The sequence below is a fragment of the Ambystoma mexicanum genome, chromosome 6p (assembly GCF_040938575.1).
Source record: "Ambystoma mexicanum isolate Mex_15411 chromosome 6p, UKY_AmexF1_1, whole genome shotgun sequence".
NCBI lineage: Eukaryota > Metazoa > Chordata > Amphibia > Caudata > Ambystomatidae > Ambystoma > Ambystoma mexicanum.
Genome location: NC_090935.1, coordinates 745,553,304 through 745,580,248, shown reverse-complemented (window position 1 = coordinate 745,580,248; position 26,945 = coordinate 745,553,304).

Below are 26,945 nucleotides of genomic sequence, written 5' to 3'. Positions count from 1 at the left end.
CCTCCTCCTCCTCCTGTGTCTCCGCCGTGCGGCCGGTTGTAGTTGGTGTTCGTCTTCTTCTTGAAGTTGGAGTACTTGCAGTGCTATCAGGTCCCCCAGGGCCAACATAGCTAGTCCTGCCGGTAGCATTTCGGAGTGGGTGTGGTTGTGGGAGGAGGCTGGGTGTGCAATTTATGTGTTTTCAGGCTGTATGGCCTCCACCTGTGCAAGCTGCACTCCCCTTTGGGCGAGCACGTCCCGCACACAACGCTGCAATTCGACGAATGGCATCTTGCTATTGCAATCATGTATTTGTACCCGATGGCAGTGTAACAGTGTAACATTGGTTGATATGTTCATTCGGCTATGGTCCCATTGTTTCACATACTATCTTTGCAGTCGCGAACAGACTTGTGAAGGGTCAGTGGAACGTAGTACTCGAGTAACGGTGGACCCTCATGCAACACTGTACCGAGCTTCACCGACGGGCGGGGCGTCCCATTTGTGAGTGAAGGCAGTTGCCATTTTCACACACAGCCGCACTAGATGGATTAATTTGCAATTTCAAGCGGCCACAGTTGCCTTTTCGACGTGATGTTGCAAATGAGGAATTCGAAGGGCGGCGCTTTCGGTTTTCAGCTAGCGGCGAGGAGATGCCCACAGGTCTGACTGCAAATATAACGTTCTATTGTTCAATGTCCTTGGGACAGGGGCCATGGCGAGGATGCAATGATTGATATGAATAGTTTGGGATGCGCAATAGCGACGTGGGCGATGAGGCCGGACGTTCCCAAATACATGTTACTTCACAACACTGGAATTACGGGCTGGGGCACAGTGGATTTTGCAGGCTGCATAACGCACAGACTCAATGGAAATTTCACCTGTTATGTGAGTATGGAGACAGGCGTTTTCATTACGGGATGAGGGAATGATGTATGGATGCATGGACAGATGATTTGATACAGAGTTTGCCATGTACAGGGCTTCTTGGAATCTATCCGCCTCCCCTGCGCTATGTGATGCAGGGCTGCCATAGTGGGACCATCTGGCCTTGTTGAGCCCTCCCTGTCTCGACGCGCCTTCAGACACTTGTGTCTATGCATGTTACCAATCCCATCAGATGGATTCTGTTTTAACAGACGCATGCACAGGTACACTCATTTGTGATAGTGTTTTCACCTCGATATAGATAGTTATGATTCGCAAGTGGTTTTTGGGTGGTGATGATCCTTTGGAGTGGGCTAGCATGCATATGGCTGTGGATTTGGTGTGATCATTGAAGTGAGTAATTCAAATGTAGTTCTGATGGCCATACTATTCTTTTTCATTTCATTTGGTTGACAGGTATCTCCTCCCCTTTTGCCACTGCCATCTGTATGCCACTCCTGCAGATGGATTTTACTCCCGACACCTGCTGCTTCGTGTTAATCAGTGGAGCAGCATTACGATCTTATGGGACGATCGCCAATGGGCCACATGCCCTTACGCAGTACTAGTGGCTAGGAGCAACATTTCGGCCTTTCAGCTGGACTAGTGCCTCCCTATTGGGACGGCCCTGCGGTTCTAGGCGCTTCCATGTTGCCTTTTCGTACGGGAATGTAGCCCCTGTGTACCATGAAGGAACAGGGCGTCACACAAGAAGTAGCTGGTCATTTATTGCGGATGCAGCCCACAATTATGAAATATATTTTGGAGTTCATGGCCTAATGGCTGTATGGGCTTGGAGAATTTGTTGTGCATTAAATTTCTATTCTGATATGAACCGTGTAGCGTTCTTCTTTGCAAGTGATGTGGCATATTACTATTTGGGGAGCGATGTATTGTGAGGAGATCTGCATTGGGTTCCAGCTTCGGGGTATAGTTGCGTGGTACTGTGCTGGGCGCGTTTGCCTACGAAGCCCAGTGAGGTCAGGGATGAGGGCTGCCATTATGACTGTTTTGATGATGTCATGCTCAGGGGCGGGGGATTAGCTTTTGTGTAACAGATGCCGGTCAGCCAGTTGGATAGGTGGAATGATGTGATTATCGGAATATTGCTGGTCACAGGTGCCTGTGTTTGCGTGCGTTTCTTGGTGGGAGACTGAGGTCATGTCCATTTGTATGGCTTCTGTATTCGTGCCATCTGTGCCCTGCAGCTCCCATTGGGCCCTCTTGAGATTCATTTGTTCGTTGGCAGGCATGGATGACTAGTACATTTCACTGGTTGCATTGTGTGACTTCATTGCACCTACGGGGGGTTGTACAATGTGGCCAGGGAGCGGTGTACAAGCACTCAGTAGGGCCGTTTACGGTTGGTTCGCGATGCCGTACTTCTCACCATGGCGGAATGGTACTTTCCGCCGTGCTTGATGGCGTTAGGTGCATGTCCGCTAGGGTCGGAATTCGCGTACCGTTGCGCCATGGTGCTAATTACGGTTTGGCATGGCGCACGCGCGCGTACTTGGTGCAGTTAGCGTTGGCGTTCACTACGGTGTCGCTAATGGCATCGTACTTTGCGGTGACGGGTCATGATCGCACCGAGCGCTATTCGATGGCGGTATTGCATTTCCGCCATCGTTTTTCGATTTCCGCCAGGGTCGTAATGAGGCCCATTGTATTAAATTTTGAGAAGACCTGTATGAGAAATCCCAGAATACACAGTTGCCTTGTAGGCTTTTTGACGTATGTATTAAAGGTAAACTAGTTGCATGTGGATATGCAAACTCCGCATGAACCCTAAATCAGTAATGTATTAGAGGAATATTAACCCGAAGTAGGATTGGACATCATGTTCGCAAATGGTAAAGAAGAGCGACGAATTCTAATGTACAGCGTCTCTCACTGAACACACTGAACCACGCTGGAGTTTGTTGTGTTGTACTGAGGGCCGATAGCTATCTGTTACTTTTCTTGGAAAACTGTTCAGTATAAAATAAAGTTCTTTGTATGTTCCTTTGTAACCCGTGTTTGGTGTATTTCCTTTTGGGGTACTCAGCCTCGATAATTTGATTTTGTTTTCACAAGAAGAGCACATGATAGTACAACCCCTCACAGTGAGAAACAAGAGAGCCAAGAAGCTGCAAGTGGTTAAAATAAAGATGTGTAACGTGCAACAAAATTAAGTGCAAAGGTTGATAAATAAGAAAAACAGGTGTAGATAATTGAATTAAAAAGTGCACAGGACATCTCTCTTTCACTATACATCTTTTTCTCTACCTCTCTCTATCTCTCAGTACCTTGCTGTCCTTGATTATTAAGTGATTATTAATAAGTTCATCTTAACCAAAGAGTAAATATAACATAAAATGAAAAAAGTAAAAAGAATGAATAACTGAAAAAAAGAGATTAATGCGGAAATAGTAGAAAATAACATATGTGAAAAAGTATGAAAAATATTTTGCAATGTACTTAAAAACTTTATATCGCCCCTTCAGGTGGAAATATGACGGAAGGGAGGGCCCTCACTAGCAACGATTAAAATGTGGGTTAGCATTTTCTGCAATAGTATTCTCTGTAATGTTATTCATAGCTGCATTGTACTGGACGTTTTCTTTCATAGTTGGGGATATGAAAGAGGGGGGAGTTGGGTAAACCTGATATGGGAAGGCTCAACCCCCATATGGGCTGGAGTCACTACGATTTGGAAACATAATGGCTCTGTAAACGATAATCTTACCACGTTGCATAAAAACCGAACTGCCAAAACCCCAGTTTGTTCACAGGGTTAGGCAATGATAATGAGACTTATAAGTATGACAGTGATTATTCCTGGTTCGGTGAGCCTGATCTGACAAATACTAATGTACATGCAACCACAGAACCTACCTCACAAAGCACTGTAATGCACTTTATCCCTGATACCCCAATTTCCCCAAACCCCCAAGCTGCAAGTGAATTAAGTGATACAACATGGGCAGATGTCTTTCCCATAAATTACCGGAGGGCGAAAATGAAAAACAATATGGAAGGGGGGAGACAGATAAGGGGGGCGGGAGGAAAAAGATATGATGTCTACCATGGCCTGGGATTAGATGAAATTGAAGACCCCTGACACCCAGATCAATAAAACAAAAGGTACTCAGACATGAGTGCAACAGCAAAACAAGCCATGAGCGAGAGCTGTTACGTTTGCTCTCTCATACCGCATGCCTCAGGCACACCTAAAATACTCATACCTCAAGAAGTGCCCTTGTCGGATGCCCAATGTTTAATTTATCTCGTATTGTGTAGGATTTGGGGCACCTTCCAGTCACACACGGTTACAATAGAAATGCTGCAGAATGAAACAACTTGCACGAGTAAGCCGCAAGGAATGATTTGCATCAAAGAACAATTTTTTGTTATTAGAGGGACACGGTTCGCAGGAAACAAATGGCAGGACGAGACAATTATGTTCAAGTCAGAAGCATTGCGAGGACTTACTGAAGATAACTATCCTTGGGTCAAAGAAACATGCACTCCAGTCTGATCCAAGCACATCGCGAAACTCACATGGGTCACTGCCCTCGAGAAGCCCATCAAAACACAAAAAGAAATAGAGCACGAGCTCTGCTTCCATGGCGAAGGGAAGGTACGAATGGGCTCAAACAGACAATGCAACAAAACAATCATCATTCCAGATATGAAAAAGGGCACGGCAGCACTCATGGACATGAATTGGGTGTGTAGCAAACAAGCCTACCTGCAGCTGCCATCATCATGGAAGGGCACCTGCGCCCTGGCCACCCTGCACTCAGTGCTGATGGTGATTCCAGAAAGCCATATCGTAGGGGTGAGAGAGTCGCTGGCATATCGGCAGTGGCCCAGCCAGAAACAACAGAGCTCACCACCTATGAAATTCTGTCTGAAAATGAGCTACTAGACAGAGTGTCCCACAAAAAGAGGTAATCCAACTATATCTCGAGCAAATCATCAGAACTGCTGGCAGAGATTCCCGACAAATACAAACTTTTGAACTCTGCTGAAACTTTCTTTGCTTCCCTCCTGTTGCCAGGACTTCAGGCGCGAACAAACGCCAAATGGCTGCAGATCGTCCACTGGGAACTGATCCAACTGGCCAACGACACTGAAGAAGGATTCATTGTGATCAAGGTGGAACATCGCACCTTGCACCTAATGACAATGCAAAACCGGTACGTCCTAGACCTCCTCACAGCAATGGACGGCGGTGTTTGCCGAAAAATAGGGAGTGCATGCTGCACATTCACACCTTCTGAAGACGCTGATAATGGGACCCTATCCCACGCCATCTTGGCAGTACATGGCCTGGGGGAGAGAATGCGGATGGAAGGAGGAATAGAGCCGAGCAACTTGTTCGATGACATTTTTAATTGGATACCCCCATGGTTCAGCGTCATGATGACATTTTTTGTTCCAGTCGTCATTTTTCTTCTGCCATTTTTCTGTGTGTGCCAGGTGGGCCTACGATGTTGCGCAACATCTAATGCTGAGTTCAACAATGATGATGGAAACAATGGGCAAATCGACAACGGTAGCCACCATGATAGATGCTCAAATACAACCTGGAGAATCAAATCCTCCAAAGTACCACCTGACAGCTGTAGATCACCAGCAGGGGTACAGGGTATATAATGTATACCACAACACCATTAATGACCTAGGAGAGTTACAATGGTACAGGGAGGTGTGGGTGGACCTAGCTGGGGATGGGGGAATATATATGACATGCACACCAGATGAATATGCCCGTAGGGGTCAAGCCTACGTAGTGTGTGTAGAACATGGATGACAATAAAAGGGACTCCCATCTGGGACGAGGCAGTACAGGAAGCAGAATACTATCGTCATGAAAATAATAGTAAGAATTAGTTTGTTACTTTAGATGTAACAACAGGGGGAATGTGTGGGAGTGAGGGGTCGTTTGGGCCCCCCTCGCACATTCTGCACATTATGGAACACTTGCTCATGTAATGGTGGGGGACTCCTCCATTGCCCATATGATAACCTTAGCATGAGTGGGGCTATTGCGGGGGACACTTGGCTTTCATTTTGTGCAACCTTGACTCAATCTTTGGACTAGGCCTCACTTCGATAGTGTTAACAGGCTTCCCTCCCTTCTGGAGCGCCGCTCACACCGCACTCATAGCACCCACCTTTTCTCACTCTGCAAGCCTCACAGCTTCATTTCTCACGGATGCACCGGGGATAATTGAAACAAATACCACACTGTATCATCTCACCCTTCAACTGAGATTATTGCCCTGTGTGTGAACCAGCTCAAACCATGTCTTGTAGCTCATCCATCTCCACAAACCTGCCAGGGCCCTCTTACCCGAGCTATTGGAAAATTGCTGCCACTATAACCCGGTGCCCTCCTAAGGTATTCTCTTGATATACCAGAAGTGTGATCCTGTTGTGAAGCCACCCAAGTGTGCCCCCTACTAAAACCAGACCTCTATCACAATATATTGAACCCTAGAACTATCAAATGCCATTGTGCCCCTTACTTACTTTGATGCGCACAGGCCCGCCCCATCACCGCGGTTATCACACCAATCAAGACCGCTAAGCCTGGTACCCCATATAAGTCCCAATGAGTGATGTTGTGATTATATGCATGCCATTTGTAGGTATATAAATATTTACTCAAAGGTATACTAATGATTATTGTTTATTGTATTTCTAGTGATAGTTTTTCATGCTAGCTTAGTTAGTGTCCGCCCTATCTCACCATGACCTGACCATTACCCCGCTCTGACCAGGCAGATGGACCTCATGATGCTCGCCCTCCCTTTGACCGAGCAGCCAATCCGGAGGAAGCAGCACCTAAAGCAACATATGTTACTTACTCCTTGTCCAATCCGGTGCCATTGTAGTCCCATATGTAATGTTGTCACCAATGACGCTTTTTTCCTTGATAAGTTCATGTAATTGTAATGTTTGCCAGATCGCTCTTGAGGCAGCAGAGTTCTCTGGATGCCAACTTTATATAAAGAAAACTAACTCTTGCAACCTTTTCTCTTAGTCTCATTCCCCATTGGGGTGTCTTATATTTATTTGGAATTGCATGTGTAAGTCGGGGAGTGAGCCTTTACACTAAAGATAATGAAAGCAGAGAATAATACATAACAGTAAATGGGGTAGGCAAACATTTCACAGCCACACAACATAATACCATAATGAGAATACACAACCTAAAATACGTTGTATGGGGCATCTAAAACTAGAGTTTGATTGCTCCTTTTTATATTAATTCTGTCAAACTATTTTCTTCTCTTTTTTACAACAGTCTCACATATAGAAAAGTCTAAAAACACACAGCCAAAATCAAAAAGACTCCTGAATACCTACCAGGTCACTTACCATGGCCTTTGTCCATGGCCAGTGGTTTTCACCCCCACCGTCACTATGCTTATAAAAACAAATTAAAAAATATATAAATCACTCAAATCCCAAAATATATAGACGTGGGCAATTAACTACTCCTATCTGCAGATATCTGTAGTCCTTCATAGCCTCGGATATGCCACAAAGATCAGCAAAACGGCTGAAATAAAATCCTTTCCTACACCCCCAGGCCATCACCAAGTGCCCCCATCATCTGTGTCGATCTGCCCACTCCCCAGATGGCCTCCTCACCCCCCTTCCCTCTCCCCTGCCCCCCACAAGAGGGTCACGCTGTTTTTTGTGGCGGGGTTTGCTTTCAGCTGTCAGCTATTGGTGGCTATAGCAGAGGGTACAGATAGCTTCATGTTGCAAACTCGGTCCCTGGAACACCTCCAACTCCCACATTTCACTAGGTGCCCTCTAGCCAACCCCGCCCGACCCCCACCTCTAGTGGGTGGCATTTGCATGTTTTTGACCTGCAAAAAGCTTTTTTCCTGTGTTTCATTTTCCCATATCCTGGACTATAGCTGCCGATATCGCTCGACTCACAAAGATGGTGGTAATTTAATTTCTAAAACCCCCCGGTTTCGGGTAAATCCCCTAAATATGTCTATTTATTTGTGGGAACGGGGCACCCCTTTCTCCATCAAATATTTAACAAACTACCTAACGGAATAACCCCAAACCATGCATGGATCGCAAGTCAATCGTTTGTGCCCAAGTCGTATCAAACCTGGTCCAAATCCGTCCAGCAGCTTGGGTTGTGCGCTTTGGCAAAAATTAACCTTGTTCCTCTATGGGAAAAAAAATGGAAAGTAGGGTGCACAGTTGGCGCTTAATAACTGTCTAATTTTTTAATAAATCTTTACAAAACTTTGCCGTCTGAGGGAGGGCGGGGGTTTGTAATCACTTTCAAAACCGTTACTTGAATGAAAAGTTATTAATGATAGAATTTTATAGGGTTCCTATGGGAGTCCGACTCACCTTAACTATAGGGTGGCTATCGCCACTCCACCACTCCATAATATATATATATATATACATACAAATATCCGATTATTGGAAGAAATGGTATTGAGTTGGAATTGTGAAACAAGGATATTCTGCTGCTAAAGCACAACGCACTTTAATGATGGAATTGGGTTAACTACTGGGAATGCGGTCTTTTATGCTTGATTGCACTATGCACTTTATGGTCCATAAGGGTTGCCCAGTATAAACCACTGTGGTATGAATAAGTTATAATGACTAAATGTTAAATACTTTGTGGCACTTTGTATTTTATCAATTTAATAACATTGCTGCTAACGCACTAAGCACTTTACTTTGTGAAAAAAGATCGCCCAAACAGATGATAGTTATATCATTAATCCCCATATGCAATATTTTGAACCCACACTATGCAAAATGCTCTATGGGCATCTGCCCAGTCACTATTCTCCGGCAAGACATATGACATTTGCCTTAATCTCTATCAGTCCCAAAGGACAAACAACTGTCAGAGTACTAACGCATTTGTAAAAAATATGCCATGTTTATTTAGACAATGACTGTAAATATCTTACCTTGCACACTAAGAAAGGACACCCGCAGAAAGTTAAAATTGTTGGTTACCTTTTCAAAATACAAGGCCAATATGGGCGACATGTAAACTTTGTGATTGAAGTAACCTAAGAAAATTGGTCTCTCTTTTGTGTTTACACCTAATTTCTGTGGGCAGCCCCTCTTTCATGTCTCCTCTTTTTAAATGTTTGTTTGACAATGAGGCAAATTGTTGTGAACAAGCGGCGAGTTGGCCGCGGAACGCGTGAACGCCTCAGCAAACTGTTTGCTGCACTTGGGAGGACCCGTGTATTTTGGTCGTTTGGATTTTAAAGGATTTCCATGGTTTTTGTATCATATGATTTTCCCTGAAAGAAAATAAAGGAAGGTAATTTTGGAAAACAGAGTGTGGATCTGGCAACCTTATTTTTCCAATTGGGATTGATTTGTGCCTAACTAACACTGTGGAGAGTGCAGCTGAAACTTTCTGGCATGAGAATGACAGTACTTTGAACATTATTACACGCCGGAACGTGTCGGCGCGGAGCTAAGCACCTGTGTCAATGTTGGAGGTGGAGCACGCGGTGAACACGGACAATGCTGACTTTGTGTCCCGCAGCTGCTAGGATTGCAGCACGAAAACATGACGATGAACGTGAGTACAGGGCAGCAGCCAGAAACCCCTTTCGCAAAACGAATCCACACGTTGAAGAACGGGTGGTTAAGTGGAGCTGGGGGAAGACGGAGGCTGCACTGGGAAACGGGTCAGTGTGTGAATAAGTAAATATTCCTTACAATCTTTTCTTCCTCGCAAAAGTACACGACTCTGTAAGATCATTAAGATTTTTAAATAGAGTTCCACAGTGAGGCATTTCTTGTCTGTCGATTTACAGGCATATTTTAGCTATATATGAGCCAGTATTCCCACTTTTTGACCACCTCCTTTTGAGGGAAACAAAAAACATGGCTAACTCCCAAGTGCATTAAGAAGCAACATGACGGGCACAAGCCCTTACACTTTTTAATGAAAAGTTAAAGCCAACCAAGAAAGACATATTTGCTGCAACAATGCCTAAAAATGATAGTGAGATCGGCCTACTTAAAGAATTAGAAAAACTGCAACGCAAAGAAGTGAGCAAGTGGTGGGAAGAACATTCACTAAAGAACAACATAGAAGTGGGTAGAATACCCTGTGGGTTGAGAATTCTCACCATCCCATCATTTGAAGAACAAAATCCACTCATGCTACAAGAATGGAGAGATGCCACCAATGGCTGCTCAAAAACTTTCTTACTGCTACTAATCAAATATGCGGGAAGTGACCGCATCACACTATTAGAAAAAATAACTGAAGTAGAAGGCAAATTGAAATTACATACAGAAATGGATGACGGTAGAAAACTAAAGAGTACTATGGACAAGAGTCTAACAGAATTTGAGGCAGAAATCCAACAAAGAAAATAAAGAAAGTTTCTACGGGACAAGGAGCACTATGAAACAGGGAGGGTATATACTTTTGCAAAAAGGTTTGACCAATTGAGACAAGCATCCCTAAAAAAGCCACCACCAGCCACTGAACAAAGCTCAGCAAGCATCAGTGAAATTTCATCACTATCTGAATCAGATCTTACGGGGAGTGACTCGGAGTAACCACAGATAAGTCTACATTTTTTAGACGAAATGCGCCTGCTACGCCAGATGGAAAAAAAGAACAAACAACAAAGAGGTGGAAACGCAAATCGGGGCAAGGGAAGAGGCGGCCAAAACAAACGAGGAGGGGACAAAGGAACAGGAGGGTCCCTGAACAATATCCCGGCCAGATCTCTGCGCTCTGGCAAATGAATGGCGATTCCGAACCCAATGAGGGTATGTTTAAAATAATTAATTTGTCAAACCATACTCTCACTGCCACCCAACATAAAGTACTCAGTTTGGGTCTCAATTTTTGCCCAAATGCAAAGAATGATTATGTAGAAACTAGTATAGATTAGATCATTTCATCCCCAAAGTACGTCTCAAGAAATTTTTTGCAACAAATAGCGTGTACCAACGCAAAAAGGAGGTACAAACAGGAAGAACGGAAATTGAAATCAGAGAACTGGACATTCTGGCAGATCTCATGGAACTCGAAAGTGGCACAGACATGGAAGCAGTGACAGGGCCCATTGATCTTACAGATGTAGGCATCAACATAGACTGGAGGGCCAAAAGCAGTCTAAAACTGAAATCAAGATTCAACCCGACTTCAAATGTTAGCAGCAACATCGATGTGTTTCAGAGCCTAGTAATTGAGGACCTAAAAAAGTTACGCAGAAGAACAAAGAATTCAACATTCAAAGACAACTTAACTCTGAATGAGAGACGAGCCCTGCAAGAACTTCAGGAGCTGAAAAATTGCATAATCAAACCCTAGGATAAGGGGCGTAACATAGTCTTACTCAACAGAGATGAATATATTAAAGAGGCATATAAACAACTGAATGACATAAGCTGCTACACTAAATTGAAGTCCAATCCCATGGCAGAGTTAGAACAGACGGTGAAAGTATTCCTGGATAAATGGGAAGAAAGAGGCATAATATCCGAAGACACAGCAACATTTCTGTGGATCAGTCATGCTATAACTCCTACTATATACTTTCTATCAAAAGTTCACAAAAACCTGAAGAAACCACCAGGAAGACCTATAGTTTGTCTCATAGGGTCTGCTTTGGAAAATGTGTCCAAATATGCAGATGAAGTTCTGTTTCCGTGTTTTTCTGCCCTCCCGTCATACACTAAAGACACCACAGATTTTTCGTGCAGAATTGAAGACATCCCTTGGGAAGCAGAATATCTAATGGCAACGATGGATGTGATTTCTTTATACACATCCATCGGACACAAGGATGGCAAAAAAGCGTGCCTACACTATTTGAATACAAAATCATTGAACTATTTAGAACATACTCAAATGGTGATGGAAATGACCAATCTCTGTTTAACGAACAATGTCTTCCTGTTCAATAATGAATTCTTTAGACGGGTTCAAGGAACCACAATGGGTACAACATTTGCGCCCCCATATGCCAACCTTATGATGGGAGCATGGGAGGAACAAGAAGTCTGGGCAGAGACAAATCACGAATTTACACAAAATGTTATCTTATGGCTTGGATACATTGATGATTTGTTCATAATCTGGAAGGGTACTGCAAAGGGTTGGTTGGACTTAGTCGAGAAACTGAACCAAAACTCCAAAAACCTAAGATTCACTGAAACCCATAGGAGGACGCTTATCACCTTTCTAAATGTCAATGTAAGAATAGTGAACAACAAAATCACGTGTGAACTGCACAGGAAAAAGGTGGGTTCAAATACCCCACTACATGCACAGTGTGGACACCCTAAGAGCTTGATTTGGAGTGTCCCCTATGGGGAATTCGTAAGACTCAGACAGAACAATACGACCTTAGAAATATATGATAAAGAGAGTAAGATCACAGCTGCTGGTTTTCACCATCTTTTTTTTTTTTTTTTTTTTTCCCTTTTTAAAAAATCTTATTTATTTGTTTTGGTAGCAAAAATAAATTTACACCTTTACAAATTATACATAACACATGTAGAACATATAAAATCTCATAAAACAAACATACTAACACACAAATGATTGTACAACCAAACAATACTAAGATCAATAGCTCATTAAAACATTTCCTAATGCATCAGCAAGAATCCTCAAAGTCGCCAACTCACAAAGTCACAAGGACACATAAACATCGCCGAATTCGCAGAATCACCACATCACAGAGTCACGATGTCATAGAATCACAAAGGCACAGTAAAGATCAATGGTGCTAAATGTCAAACCTAACCCATCCTAACCTACCTAACATGGTAGTGGTACTAGGGCAATCGCAGGCGTCCACCAACATAGGTCTTGCCACAAACAGACGGCAAAGACCACTAATCATCGAGTATGCAAAATCTCACAGATTTAAAAGTTTACCCACTCCAGAAGGTCCTATTGAGTGGCAACAGATGTTCTTCGATTATTGCAACGAGTCTAACGGTTGCTAATATGATAGAGTTGGAATTTCCCTGCATACATCGCAGCCATACTAGATGACATTCAAACAGCGAGAACGAAGTAAGGTATGCAGCCAAACAACGTTGTCTCTGCCTGAAAAAGAAATTACAGTACATGAAAAGATGAGACAGGGTTTCAGGCTCGGATGTAATTAGACAAAATCTGCATCCCTCCCATTTTGCCAGTGTCCTATAGCCATTCCAATTTCTGATGCGAGCACCCGTCTGGATGAGATCCATGCGGAAGCGCATATAATGCCTTCTTGCTCCTTTGTCTGGAAAAGCTAGAATATAAGGCAGCCGAGGTGCGACTGCATGTCTAAAGGAGGCATATATAGTGAAGGAAGAGTAGCGTCCAATCCGATCGCAATTTTGGGCCCAAGAATTTTTTAAAAAACGCCTTTTGACTTTGGCAGGGGAATTTACCAGGTCATTCTGCGTCATATTCAGAGAGATTAGAACCGCTTGTATCTTAACTTTCACGCTAGTGATCGAACTGGGACACTTTCCGGCTATCATTTCCTGGAAATCCTCATAGAGTGTGTTAGGGGGGGGGGAAATCATTTTGGAAAAGGCAGATACCGTCCGCCAAATAAGTCTGTCTTCTAATGGATATAGACCCAATTCATGAATAATTAAAGCGTTCGGTAAGTAACCGGGCAACCCCAAGATGTTCTTCCAAAGTTTACCCTGTAAGATGTTTAGGAGGGGCCCCAAATTCAACAGGCAGATGTCTAGTGCATAGAGAAGGATGGGCTCTATCTTCATGGTGTAATATTGTATCAAAGGCAAAAGAGAGTAACGACAATATTTGGTGAAGATGATTCTCATTTGGGCCAAGAGGGGATTAAACTTTGCAATCAATACGGAGCGCCACTTATTAGTTGACATTCCATTCGATATATGGTAGCCCAAATACTTGATCTCTTCTTTTCTCAAGATCACCTGAGCATTTATAGTAAAGTTGAATCTCGGAAGCTTTTTTTTGGCAGAGAAAACCAGTATATGCGATTTAATTGAGTTAATAGTCATGTTGTTGAGCTTACAATAATCTCCAAACAGATTTAGTTTGTTTTGGAGTCCAAACGGCACTCTGTCAAATATTATAATGTCGTCAGCAAAAGCTAGCCAATGGAGCCGCATAGAACCCAGTATAACCGGAAAAGAGTTAGAACCCTGCCAGATCTCCTCGATGTCGGCAAGGTAAAGATTAAACAGGACTGCTGCCAAGTTGCAGCCCTGTTTAACACCAATGAACGTCGGTATGTTGTCAGACAGGAGCCCTTCCGCATTAATGCGGACTCGGTAAGAAGTCTTCTGATGTAGTGCTGCGATTAATGCAACAAGTGGAGAAGGAACGCCATAAGCCAACATCTTCTGCCAAAGCCGGGTACGGAGTACGTTATCAAAAGCAGCCGAGAGATCCAAGGCAGCCATGTATATGGTTCCATTTGATTCGATGTGAGCGTTCCGAAGCAAATGGGCTAAGATCGTAGCATTTAATTGGGTGCCCATTGCTCTGCGGAAACCGACCTGTGATTTGGAAAGAATTTTTAGCTCATGAATACAGCGTTCCAATTCCACTAAAAGCAAACGTGCAAAAATTTTCGCAGCAGTATCTATAAGGGCAATAGGCCTAAAATTTGAGGGATTGTTTAGCATACCCTTTTTGTGTATGGGAATAATTATAGCAGTCAACCATGATTCCGGGATCTTACCAGTTAAATAAATCAACTGGTAACAGGGAAGAAGATAGCTAGCCCAGAAATGGGGGTCGTCTTTTATGACGCAAGGCGGAAGCCCATCGGGACCGGCTGCTTTAGAGAACTTCAATTGGGAAATTGCCCATATGATGTCTTTAGTGGCCCATGGACAGACTCGCGGTATAGGCAGACACATATCTGAGCTCTCAAGAGTGTCGTGAGTTGTGGGCAGAGCATATTTTTGAGAGAAATACTTCTCCCATTCTGAGCCCGAGATGATCGCCACAGATCGAGTCTCCACCTTGCCATAGGGGTTTCTTAGGATTGCCCATATCTCTCGGGTTTTTTTTTTGCAGAGCAGGCTAATCATGTGTTGATTTGCGAGAGTAGAGGCAGCCTGAGAAAGAGACTTTATGTGGTGCTTAAAGCACCCAATGATATGGTTTTTTTCACGATGGTAGGAGAGAGGGCAGAGGGCCTTTTTTCTTAAAATCGCCAAATCACGATTTTTTTGCTTTTTTAATGTTGCTATCTGATTCGGGAGTGGGTTGACATCGGATGGGCCGCCATTAACCAAAGCGTCCTTCGCTAAAGAAAGTAAATGAAACTGAATCATATTGATGTTTCTATCGTTGATTTTTTTAATATGCCCCTGCGACATGAGGTTATCATGGTTTGGTATAAGATCTCTATTCACCAAAAACACCAATTTCCTACACACGGCCGGATTCCAGTTGACAGAGATGGTGTTTCGGTCAGGAACCGCCAAAGAAGCCGAAAGTGAAGGACTAAAGACCTCGTACCTCATATAAAGTGTGGAACACAACATGTGGTGGTCGCTCAGACCCAAGTCTAAAATTGAGACTGGTTCGAGCAACTCGGAACACACTTTAGACGCAAGGATGTAGTCAATAAGGGATGAAAGGTTGCCTCGTGACCATGAGATATGTGAGGAGTTAGGTGCAAATTGGATTGGATAGATACCCCATTTTTCAAAGAATCTTAACAAGAGGTACCCTCTATAAACAGCATGTTGGGCGTAGGAGGAGAGGGAGGAAAGAGAGCCTGATGACTGAAAGTACTGAAGATATGAATTTAAATCGCCTCCAATCACAATTTCATGGAAAGGACACGAGACTGAAGCATGACCCAACATCCTGTCGAGATCATCCACGAGCAGGGAAAAGGAAACAGCCTTGGGATTCCAGTACAGCGAGATTAAGAGCAGAGGGACAGCCTCGGCAGATTCAAACGACAGCTCCACTAGGACACAAGATTTCGAAGTGTCAAGAATAGAGGCCACTGCTTTTAGACCATTTTTGATAAGGATAGCAATACCGCCGGAGGGACGGCCTGTAGAAATACGACTGGCTGGAACCGAAAAAGTGGCGTACCCATCGAGAAAAAACTTGGATAGGCACATCGTTTCCTGCAAAAATAAGATGTCAGGTTTCTGGGCAAAGGAAGCCCGCTTGTGCCATACGACCAAATTGGTGAAGCCACAACAATTCCAAGATGCAAAAGTCAGGCTCGACTGTTATGAGCCTAGAGTGGGCCCTTTGCTGGCTGCAGCTGTTTTTATCAAGGGTTCCAACCACGCTAGCCCACTCAATGCTTGGGTTAGCGATGCTAGATGGAGGGCTAGTTGCGTAACCTGAGAGTCAGATGAGTCTATGGCCTGCCCGACTGGACATACTGGCAAGGGGGGAGCTACCCAGTCAAGATAGGCCCATGCACTATCCATGTCCGGAAATAGGCATGGAGTTAGACCAATGGAATGGAAGTCCTCAGCAAAGTCCAACAGCATTTTGGTAATAATCTGCGATTGGACTCTGCACAGGGCTCTATGATTGTTGTGGGTTGCCAATTTGACCCAATCTAGGTCTTTAGATGAAAGGTTCCTAAGGGCTGGAATTTGGAAGAATGAATTCATCAAAAATGACCTATTTATGCGAGCAGGGCCGTTTGTATCTGGGTTGCTCGTCCAGCCAAGAATTAATTTCATGTCCTTTGGAGTATGCGAGAAGGATAAGACGGCTGGTAGAGATGATCCGGCCACTAAGGGCAGGAAATGCTTATCCTCCACGTAAGGAGACACAGATACCCCAGGTACTTCCAAAGGAGATGGAGAACAACCAAGATCTGCTCTTACCGCACCTTGGGGGGCTGGAGGCATGGTAACGACATCCGTCCCTACCAAGACGAGATCCAACTGGGGGTTGTGATGCTGGAAATGCATCGGAGGGACAGGGCCTCCGTATCCTTGTCCTTTTTCTGTTCTTATCGTGTGTTCTGTCGTGTTTTCCGCGCAGAAGTCCATGCGGGGCCTGGCGGTGCAGCTCTCTCTTTTGGTTTGGTGAACAGACCCATGGGATACCCTTATGGCACCCATGGGTAGGGGTGCAACCCTGAGCCCCTAGTGTATGTTTTTGGGCACCCGTGGGTGGCCCACAGAGCCGGGTATGGGCTGGTGGCAGCTACATGCTGAATTTGACAGGTGCGCTGGGTATCCGCCATTTTGGGGTACCCCGGCCCTGCCATTGGAATCAGTTGATTCCTGATAGGAAACAAGATGGCCCCGGTGGCCTCTTGCTTTCTATCCCCTGATACCTTGTTTTCCCAAAGTCCTGGGAAGCCCTGACTCTGTCCCTTCCCCCTGACTGGCTGTTGGGTGGAAGTTCCGTATATGGTGTTGTTGTGAAGGCCCAGCTAGACTTACTGGAGCCTTCCCGCTGACTGTATGTTGTGGGTACCTCCTGTGGGTGGGACCTGGGTGAATGGGGAGTGTGACCAATATGCACTCCGTGTTGTGGCTGTCTGGTTTCTGCCATGTGAGACAAAGACTGAGACAGCCCTGCCCGAAACTGGACTGAATGCAGTGTGTAGAGTTGAATGGCTGAGTACTTGTCTCAATCCACATTCCTTGTTGTGAGTGTCTGAGCGGGAGAAGAGTGGCCTGAATGCCCTGCGTGCCTGATTGGCTGACCGACTGCATGAATGCCCTTCTGTACGATTGGCTGCTGAGTGTGTGCCAGCAGTGTGGATGAGAGACCAAATAGTATATCTGGGGACCTCTCACCACTGGAAATTGTTCAGAAGCTGAAGTCCACTACGACGAGTAACTGGAGTAACTGACGCTTGACCTTGAGGCCCTGCTGGAAGAGAAGGATTGCCGTGGCTCTCCTTCACGATCTAAAGGCTGCTGTGTCTCCAAGGACTGACCCAGAGAGGACCTGGTAAGGCGCCCTCTTCCCGAGCTACGAGGGACCATCGTGCACAGCTGACCTTTGCCAACGCTCCCTGGTAGACAGACCTACGACAGGCTGCCGACCCGATACGGGGACTGCTGAGGAATCCCAAAGCGAAGCGCCCGGACTGTTGTCCGCCACTGTCGACGACCGCCGTCGCCGACCGGAGCCGCCGCGCTCCCGTTTGCCTAAGAACTTTAACTTGATCAACGGACGCTCTCGTCTGCATCGCCGTACCGTCTCCTGTGGGAGAAGGCCTGACCGTCGACGCGCCGAGGAGTATCCACCGGTGGGTTTCCCGCCACCCAAAGGCCGCAGAGACGCCGACAACTCGACGCCCTTGCTGGGCCACAGTTCTTCTTCATCTCTTTGCGGTCCAGAACTATCGTCACCGAGGTGCCCCGCACGCCTCTTCCTTGCAGGACGCCAACGCTCCGTCGTCGACGAGCACCGCTCGGATCAAAGCCTGCTGCCTCATCGACGTCGTTCTACCCGGTTCACGGTCGGACGTTCGGCGCCCCGTGTCTCCCGCTTGAAAGGGGCGACATTCAAGAAGGGCCGCCGATTCCCCGACACCGAACCCCGAGTCCGCGACGCCTCTCGACGATCCGTGGCTCCTGCCTTAAAGGGAGTCACTCCAGAAGGATCGGTCGACGCCTCGCCGACGAACTCTACTCCACCAGGTACATTGGGGGGGTAAAACATTGTAGGAGAGAACGAGACTCTTGAACAATATATGGACTGGGCTTGTTTTATATATCGTTATTTTACAGGTTGCCCAGGTGGGGGGATCTCCACTCAGAGCTGTGCCCGGTAGCAAGGACCAGTCGTCTGCCTATTGTTTCATCCGTCTGCTTTCTCTCTTCTCTCTATTGCTGGTTTCATTGCTATTGATCCGTGTGGCAGTTTCACAGCCTTGTTGATGCCCTCTAATCGAATATTAGTGGTACCACTTTAGAATTGTAGATATTTACCATTGTTGATTTTCCGGAGCACAAAGTGCATTATTGTGATAAGTGTACATAACCTTTGAATATTAATTATATAAAGACTGTGTTTTCAGTAATACAGTGTGTGGACATTCCTTTGTGGGGGCTTGGGGATACACTGTACTTAAGAACCAGCCTGCATCACCTCCTGAGAAGCTAGGCCTTGATTGCTCGTCCATCGTTACCATATCAGAGAATCTTGGCTGGGGTCCTCTGTGCCTTTCCTCTGCCATATAGAGAGCGGAAGTACAGACCCCCCCACCTCGTCCTGACAAGCTTGGTGGCAGCGGTGGGATGCTTATGGTTTTAAGAATCAGTGTATAACCGTGCCACTTACAAAATATCTGCACTTTATTGAATTAAGGTTTAGGTGTGTTCCAAATAACTGCATTACAAGCAATGGAGACCATTGCGAATGGTAAATTGACTCGGATGAGCTTAGAGGCTCTCCAGAGTGCTTGTGAAGCCAGGGAGTTAGACTTTGTGGATAAGTCTAGGGCTGAGCTGATAGCTGCCCTGGTGGACTACCAGACTGATGGTGAAACTCTTGATGAAGGGGGGGATGCAACCAGTGAGGACTCTGCCCCTGGGGTTGTCGCTGAATCTGTTTCTGGGAATGCCGCCATTCCTGCTGCCTCTGTTCCGAACCTCAGCAATTCCATGGAACTTGAGTTATTAAGGATGAAGTTGGCCTTTGAATATCGCAAGTTGGAAATAGATGCTGAACTTAAGAAAGAGGAGTTGGCACAACAAGTGGAGCTCAAGAATAGAGATCTTGAACTCAAAAATAAGGATCTTGCGCTCAAAGATAAGGACACTGAATGTCAGAGAATCCAGTTAGAGAAAGCTCGAGTGGAGACTTCAGCTAAACCAATTGAGAGTGGCAGGTCCCCAGCCACCAAGTTTATGAAAGATTTGGTTGGTGTGTTTTTGGAGGGTTCAGATATCCTCCAATGGATTGAAGCGTTTGAAATGGCGTGTGCAATTCATGATGTGGATAAAAGAGATTGGGCTAAGTGTTTGTTAAGCAGAGTGCCTCAAACTGGATATGACTGTATTCTGAAACTGAGTGTGGAAGAAAGGGGTCAGTATGAGTGTATGAAGTCTGCTTTAATTGCCAAGTTTGGCAAGACACCTACCCAATATCTTAAAAGGTTCAGGGATTTTAAGAAACGAGAGAATGTGTCTTGGGTTGACTGGGTGAGTGCTGCGCAAATGAACATGATGGGGTGGATTGATGGGTACAAGGTGAAAACTTTTGCTGAATTATCCCACCTGTTGTTTTTTGAGCATTTTTCTGAAGCCTGTTCGCCAGAGCTGCGTCAGTATGTTGCTGACCAGAACATTTTGGACCCCTTTAAGCTGGCTAGGTTGGCTGACAAGTGGGTCTCCCACCGGGTGTCCCCTAAGGACTCCAGTGGGAAGGACAAGGATAAAGAGAAGGGGGCCTCTCAGAAAGCTGAGGAGTCCCCCAAGCAGTCACAGTCGAATAAAACAAAACCTTCCTCTCCTAAGAACCAAAAATCTAGTGGGGATAAGTCCTCTGTGGGTGGGAATAAGAGTAGTGGTCCACCTGCTGCAAAGCAGGCTCCCAGTGGTTCCAGTACCGTACCTCGCACTCCTAGCACTTGTTGGGATTGTGGGGCTCTGGATCACCGAAGGGGTGACTCCAAGTGTAAAGGTAAGGCACTTGGAGTACAGGCTGTCAGCCTGACCTACCCTTACCCCGTGTCTGAGGTGGAGGCCACCGTCCTCCCCTCCTCTACCGGAATCACATTTGGTGCTCCAGTAGAGATTTCCTTAGTGTCCCTTGGGGCCTGGGACCAGTACGCAGAAGTACTGGCGACTATCCCGCAGAACACCCGTAGGTTTTTGAGAAGTGTCCTCTTGAATGGCCAGCCTTCTACTGGTTTGAGAGACACTGGGGCAAGCATGACAGTGGTGGACAGGACCCTGCTCAAGCCAGAGGACTATGTAAGTGCTCCTCTGAGAACCACCAGGTTAGCTGGTGGGCCTCCCAAATTATCGCCTGTAGCCTTAGTCACACTCATGATTGGAGACAAGACAGCAAAGCTTCCTGTCCTGGTTCAGGACAATGTCCCTGCTAACATTCTGTTAGGTCATGATCTAGTAGAGTTGGGGTTGATCTCGGATGGTCTTCCCATGACTGCTGCTGCGGTCACTAGGTCACAGGTGACACCGGGTCTGGCTGTGAGTCAGGTACCCGAGCCAAAGGCGAGGCCTAAGGCACGAAGAAGGAAGACCAAGAAGGCCACCTCTGTGGGAGGAACACCTTCTCTTCCTGCTGTTCCGACAGCACCCATTGGGATCCATGCTCCGGACGGGCTGGGTCCAGTGGAAAACCCGGACTCAACTCCTGTGGGAGAAGAGACAGAAGACTCTCCTGTGGGAGAGGTTCTCAACCCGGAGGATCATCCCGACCTTCAATGCTTGTTAGCTGAAGGGGGACCCTCCCGGGCGGACTTCTGTAAAGGGCAGAGAGAGTGTCCCTCTCTCGAGGGTCTGCGGACGCAGGCCCTGTCCCAGGCACAAGGTGAAGTGCCTAGGACATTCAAGATTTATTGGGAGGGTGAGCTCCTTGTTAGTGAGCCCACTAAGCCTGAACCTGGTGCCCTCAAGAGGTTGGTGGTACCCCAGGTTTACAGGCCCTTCCTACTGCAGTTGGCGCATGAGGTGCCCTTGGCTGGTCATCTTGGTACCAAGAAAACTAAGCAGAGGCTCTCTGCCCACTTCTACTGGCCTCGGATGGGAGTGGAAGTGGAGTCCCACTGCCGGACCTGTCCCACTTGTCAGTTATCTGGCAAAACTGGAGGCAAGGTCATTGCCCCACTGCAGCCATTGCCAGTGGTCGGCACACCGTTTGAGAGGGTGGGCATCGACATTGTCGGCCCCCTGGACCCTCCCACTTCAGGTGGACATCGGTTCATCCTGGTCTTGGTTGATCATGCCACCAGGTACCCTGAGGCTATACCCCTTCGGACTATTACTGCCAAGGTGGTTGCCCGGGCTCTCCTGGGCATTTTTACCCGTGTTGGATTCCCCAAGGAAGTTGTCTCCGACCGAGGATCCAACTTCATGTCGAGTTACATGAAGACCATGTGGAAAGAGTGCGGGGTAACCTACAAGTTCTCCACCTCTTACCACCCCCAGACCAATGGTCTGGTTGAGAGATTTAACAAAACTCTCAAGGGCATGCTAGGTGCTTTGGAAGAGCCCCTACGGAGGAAATGGGATCTCCTCCTGCCATGCCTGCTGTTTGCTTACAGAGAGGTACCTCAAGAGGGTGTTGGTTTCAGCCCCTTTGAGTTACTCTTTGGACATCCCGTGAGGGGGCCCCTCGCCTTGATCCGAGAAGGCTTGGAAGCCACCCCTCCAGGTCCCGCCAAGCAAGTGGGGGACTATGTGTTAGGCCTCAGACGGAGGATGACACAGATGATGGGTCAGGCAACAGCAAATCTCAAGGCCAGCCAAGAATTGAATAAGTATTGGCATGACCTTAAAGCTTCGCAGGTCGATTGGACTCCGGGACAGGAAGTCCTCGTGATGGAGCCTACCAAGCCTAGAGCGTTGGCAGACAAATGGACTGGACCCTTCAGGATAATCTCCAAGATGGGCGAAGTCAATTATCTGGTTGACCTGGGTGCCTCCGGGGTAGCCCCTCAGGTATTCCATGTCAACAGGCTCAAGCCTTTCCACCGGCGAGCAGAAGTCTCCTGTCTCTTGCTAGCTTCAGGGCAAGAAGAGGATGAGAGTGAGCCCCTTCCTGATTTGCTGCATAGCAACCCTCAGGACGGCTCAGTGGAGGGAGTACAGCTCTCTCCCGATTTGACAACAGAGCAGCAGAGGGCCTGCCGGGCTTTGCTCCAGCAGTATGCCTCTCTGTTTTCGCTGACACCGGGCCTTACACCGTGGTGTAAGCACGAAATTGACACTGGTGACAGCGTGCCTGTCAAGAGCAGGTGCTACCGTATGTCAGATACCGTTAAGAACCACATCCAGGCCGAGGTCGCCAAGATGTTGGATCTGGGTGTAATTGAACCCTCAACCAGTCCCTGGTCCAGTCCAGTGGTCCTTGTCCCCAAGGCAAGTTCCCAGGCGGGTACCAAAGATTGGAGGTTCTGTGTGGACTACCGAGGAGTCAATGCCGTCACCAAAACTGACGCGCACCCATTGCCCAGGGCTGATGAGCTCGTGGACACCATAGGTGCTGCCAAATTTGTGAGCACCTTTGACCTCACCTCAGGCTATTGGCAAATAGCTCTGACGGACCATGCCAAGGAAAAGACGGCATTCTCCACACCAGAGGGACTCTACCAGTTTAGGGTCATGCCTTTTGGGTTGAAGAATGCCCCTGCCACTTTCCAGAGGTTGGTCAATCATGCGCTCAGTGGGCTGGAGGCCTTTTGTGTGGCCTATCTAGACGACATTGCCGTCTACAGTTCCACCTGGGAAGCGCATTTGACACACCTGGATAAAGTGTTGCAGGCCTTGAAAAGGGCTAACCTCACTATCAAGGCTACCAAGTGCCAGATAGCTCAGGGGAAAGTTACCTATCTTGGTCATGAGGTAGGAGGGGGTCAAATCCAGCCTCTTTCCAGTAAGGTACAGGACGTACAGAACTGGGAGACTCCCACTGCTCAAACCCAGGTGAGAGCCTTTTTGGGCCTCACTGGGTATTATCGCAATTTCATGGCGGACTATGGGACCATAGCCGCACCACTGACAGCTCTGACTTCACCCAAACAGCCTAGGAAGGTTAATTGGACTGAAGACTGTCAGAGAGCCTTTGATGGCTTGAAAGAAAGTCTGTGCAGGGCACCCGTGTTGTGTGCACCTGACTACAGCCGACCCTTTATCGTCCAGACGGATGCCTGCGACACCGGAATTGGAGCTGTCTTGGCCCAGTTAGATGACAAAGGCAGAGAACATCCTATCATATTCATCAGTAGACAACTCAAGGGTAGAGAACTTAGGTGGGCTACTGTTGAAAAGGAATGTTTTAGTATAGTTTGGAGCCTTAGGCGTTTTAGGCCCTACCTTACGGGGTCCACCTTCAAGGTCCAAACAGATCATAAGCCCCTGAAATGGCTTATGCAGATGAAGGGTGAAAATCCGAAACTGCTCAGGTGGTCCATTAGCCTGCAAGGGCTAGACTTCACCATAGAGCACAGACCAGGGAAGAGTCACGATAATGCAGATGGCCTTTCCAGAAGGTATGTTGACCGTCTGGATGAGGGTGTCTATCCCGTGGGAGATTAGGCACCCTAACCTCAGTCTTGGGGGGCGACTGTGATGCTGGAAATGCATCGGAGGGACAGGGCCTCCGTATCCTTGTCCTTTTTCTGTTCTTATCGTGTGTTCTGTCGTGTTTTCCGCGCAGAAGTCCATGCGGGACTCCTGGCGGTGCAGCTCTCGCTTTTGGTTTGGTGAACAGACCCATGGGATACCCTTATGGCACCCATGGGTAGGGGTGCAACCCTGAGCCCCTAGTGTATGTTTTTGGGCACCCGTGGGTGGCCCACAGAGCCGGGTATGGGCTGGTGGCAGCTACATGCTGAATTTGACAGGTGCGCTGGGTATCCGCCATTTTGGGGTACCCCGGCCCTGCCATTGGAATCAGTTGATTCCTGATAGGAAACAAGATGGCCCCGGTGGCCTCTTGCTTTCTATCCCCTGATACCTTGTTTTCCCAAAGTCCTGGGAAGCCCTGACTCTGTCCCTTCCCCCTGACTGGCTGTTGGGTGGAAGTTCCGTATATGGTGTTGTTGTAAAGGCCCAGCTAGACTTACTGGAGCCTTCCCGCTGACTGTATGTTGTGGGTACCTCCTGTGGGTGGGACCTGGGTGAATGGGGAGTGTGACCAATATGCACTCCGTGTTGTGGCTGTCTGGTTTCTGCCATGTGAGACAAAGACTGAGACAGCCCTGCCCGAAACTGGACTGAATGCAGTGTGTAGAGTTGAATGGCTGAGTACTTGTCTCAATCCACATTTCTTGTTGTGAGTGTCTGAGCGGGAGAAGAGTGGCCTGAATGCCCTGCGTGCCTGATTGGCTGACCGACTGCATGAATGCCCTTCTGTACGATTGGCTGCTGAGTGTGTGCCAGCAGTGTGGATGAGAGACCAAATAGTATATCTGGGGACCTCTCACCACTGGAAATTGTTCAGAAGCTGAAGTCCACTACGACGAGTAACTGGAGTAACTGACGCTTGACCTTGAGGCCCTGCTGGAAGAGAAGGATTGCCGTGGCTCTCCTTCACGATCTAAAGGCTGCTGTGTCTCCAAGGACTGACCCAGAGAGGACCTGGTAAGGCGCCCTCTTCCCGAGCTACGAGGGACCATCGTGCACAGCTGACCTTTGCCAACGCTCCCTGGTAGACAGACCTACGACAGGCTGCCGACCCGATACGGGGACTGCTGAGGAATCCCAAAGCGAAGCGCCCGGACTGTTGTCCGCCACTGTCGACGACCGCCGTCGCCGACCGGAGCCGCCGCGCTCCCGTTTGCCTAAGAACTTTAACTTGATCAACGGACACTCTCGTCTGCATCGCCGTACCGTCTCCTGTGGGAGAAGGGCTGACCGTCGACGCGCCGAGGAGTATCCACCGGTGGGTTTCCCGCCACCCAAAGGCCGCAGAGACGCCGACAACTCGACGCCCTTGCTGGGCCACAGTTCTTCTTCATCTCTTTGCGGTCCAGAACTATCGTCACCGAGGTGCCCCGCACGCCTCTTCCTTGCAGGACGCCAACGCTCCGTCGTCGACGAGCACCGCTCGGATCAAAGCCTGCTGCCTCATCGACGTCGTTCTACCCGGTTCACGGTCGGACGTTCGGCGCCCCGTGTCTCCCGCTTGAAAGGGGCGACATTCAAGAAGGGCCGCCGATTCCCCGACACCGAACCCCGAGTCCGCGACGCCTCTCGACGATCCGTGGCTCCTGCCTTAAAGGGAGTCACTCCAGAAGGATCGGTCGACGCCTCGCCGACGAACTCTACTCCACCAGGTACATTGGGGGGGTAAAACATTGTAGGAGAGAACGAGACTCTTGAACAATATATGGACTGGGCTTGTTTTATATATCGTTATTTTACAGGTTGCCCAGGTGGGGGGATCTCCACTCAGAGCTGTGCCCGGTAGCAAGGACCAGTCGTCTGCCTATTGTTTCATCCGTCTGCTTTCTCTCTTCTCTCTATTGCTAGTTTCATTGCTATTGATCCGTGTGGCAGTTTCACAGCCTTGTTGATGCCCTCTAATCGAATATTAGTGGTACCACTTTAGAATTGTAGATATTTACCATTGTTGATTTTCCGGAGCACAAAGTGCATTATTGTGATAAGTGTACATAACCTTTGAATATTAATTATATAAAGACTGTGTTTTCAGTAATACAGTGTGTGGACATTCCTTTGTGGGGGCTTGGGGATACACTGTACTTAAGAACCAGCCTGCATCACCTCCTGAGAAGCTAGGCCTTGATTGCTCGTCCATCGTTACCATATCAGAGAATCTTGGCTGGGGTCCTCTGTGCCTTTCCTCTGCCATATAGAGAGCGGAAGTACAGACCCCCCCACCTCGTCCTGACAGGGGGCACATTATTTGGATTCAGAACAGGTGTGGTAGAGGCCTCGGCTAGCACTGTCGTGCTCGCCTTTCTGGGTTGAATGGAGGGAAAAAAGGAGTGTAACTGTGATTGGAGCTTGGCCGTGGGAGGGCCATGGGGGCCACGAGCGGCGATTTGTGTGTTCCCAGATTTCGTGGCTGCAACCTGAAGATGTTTTCTACTTTCTTCATCAAGGTCGCAGAGGGTTGAGCCAATGTCGTCATGACTGGCCCCCATGCCCAAGGATACTGTGGGTTCGGGGATCGTCGTAGCACAAACCGGAGGTGGTATGTGAATGTTAGCTTTCTTTAGGCCAACCTTGGTATGATTTAAGCGTTTTTGAGCTCTTAGGAAGGACTTTCTCGCTTTGCGCGAGACAAAGTGTCTTCCTTCATGCACCACCGGTCCTTCCTCCAAGTCCGAGCCCAAGTCTACTGCCAACAATGCGGGACTGGGCGGAGCCTCAAT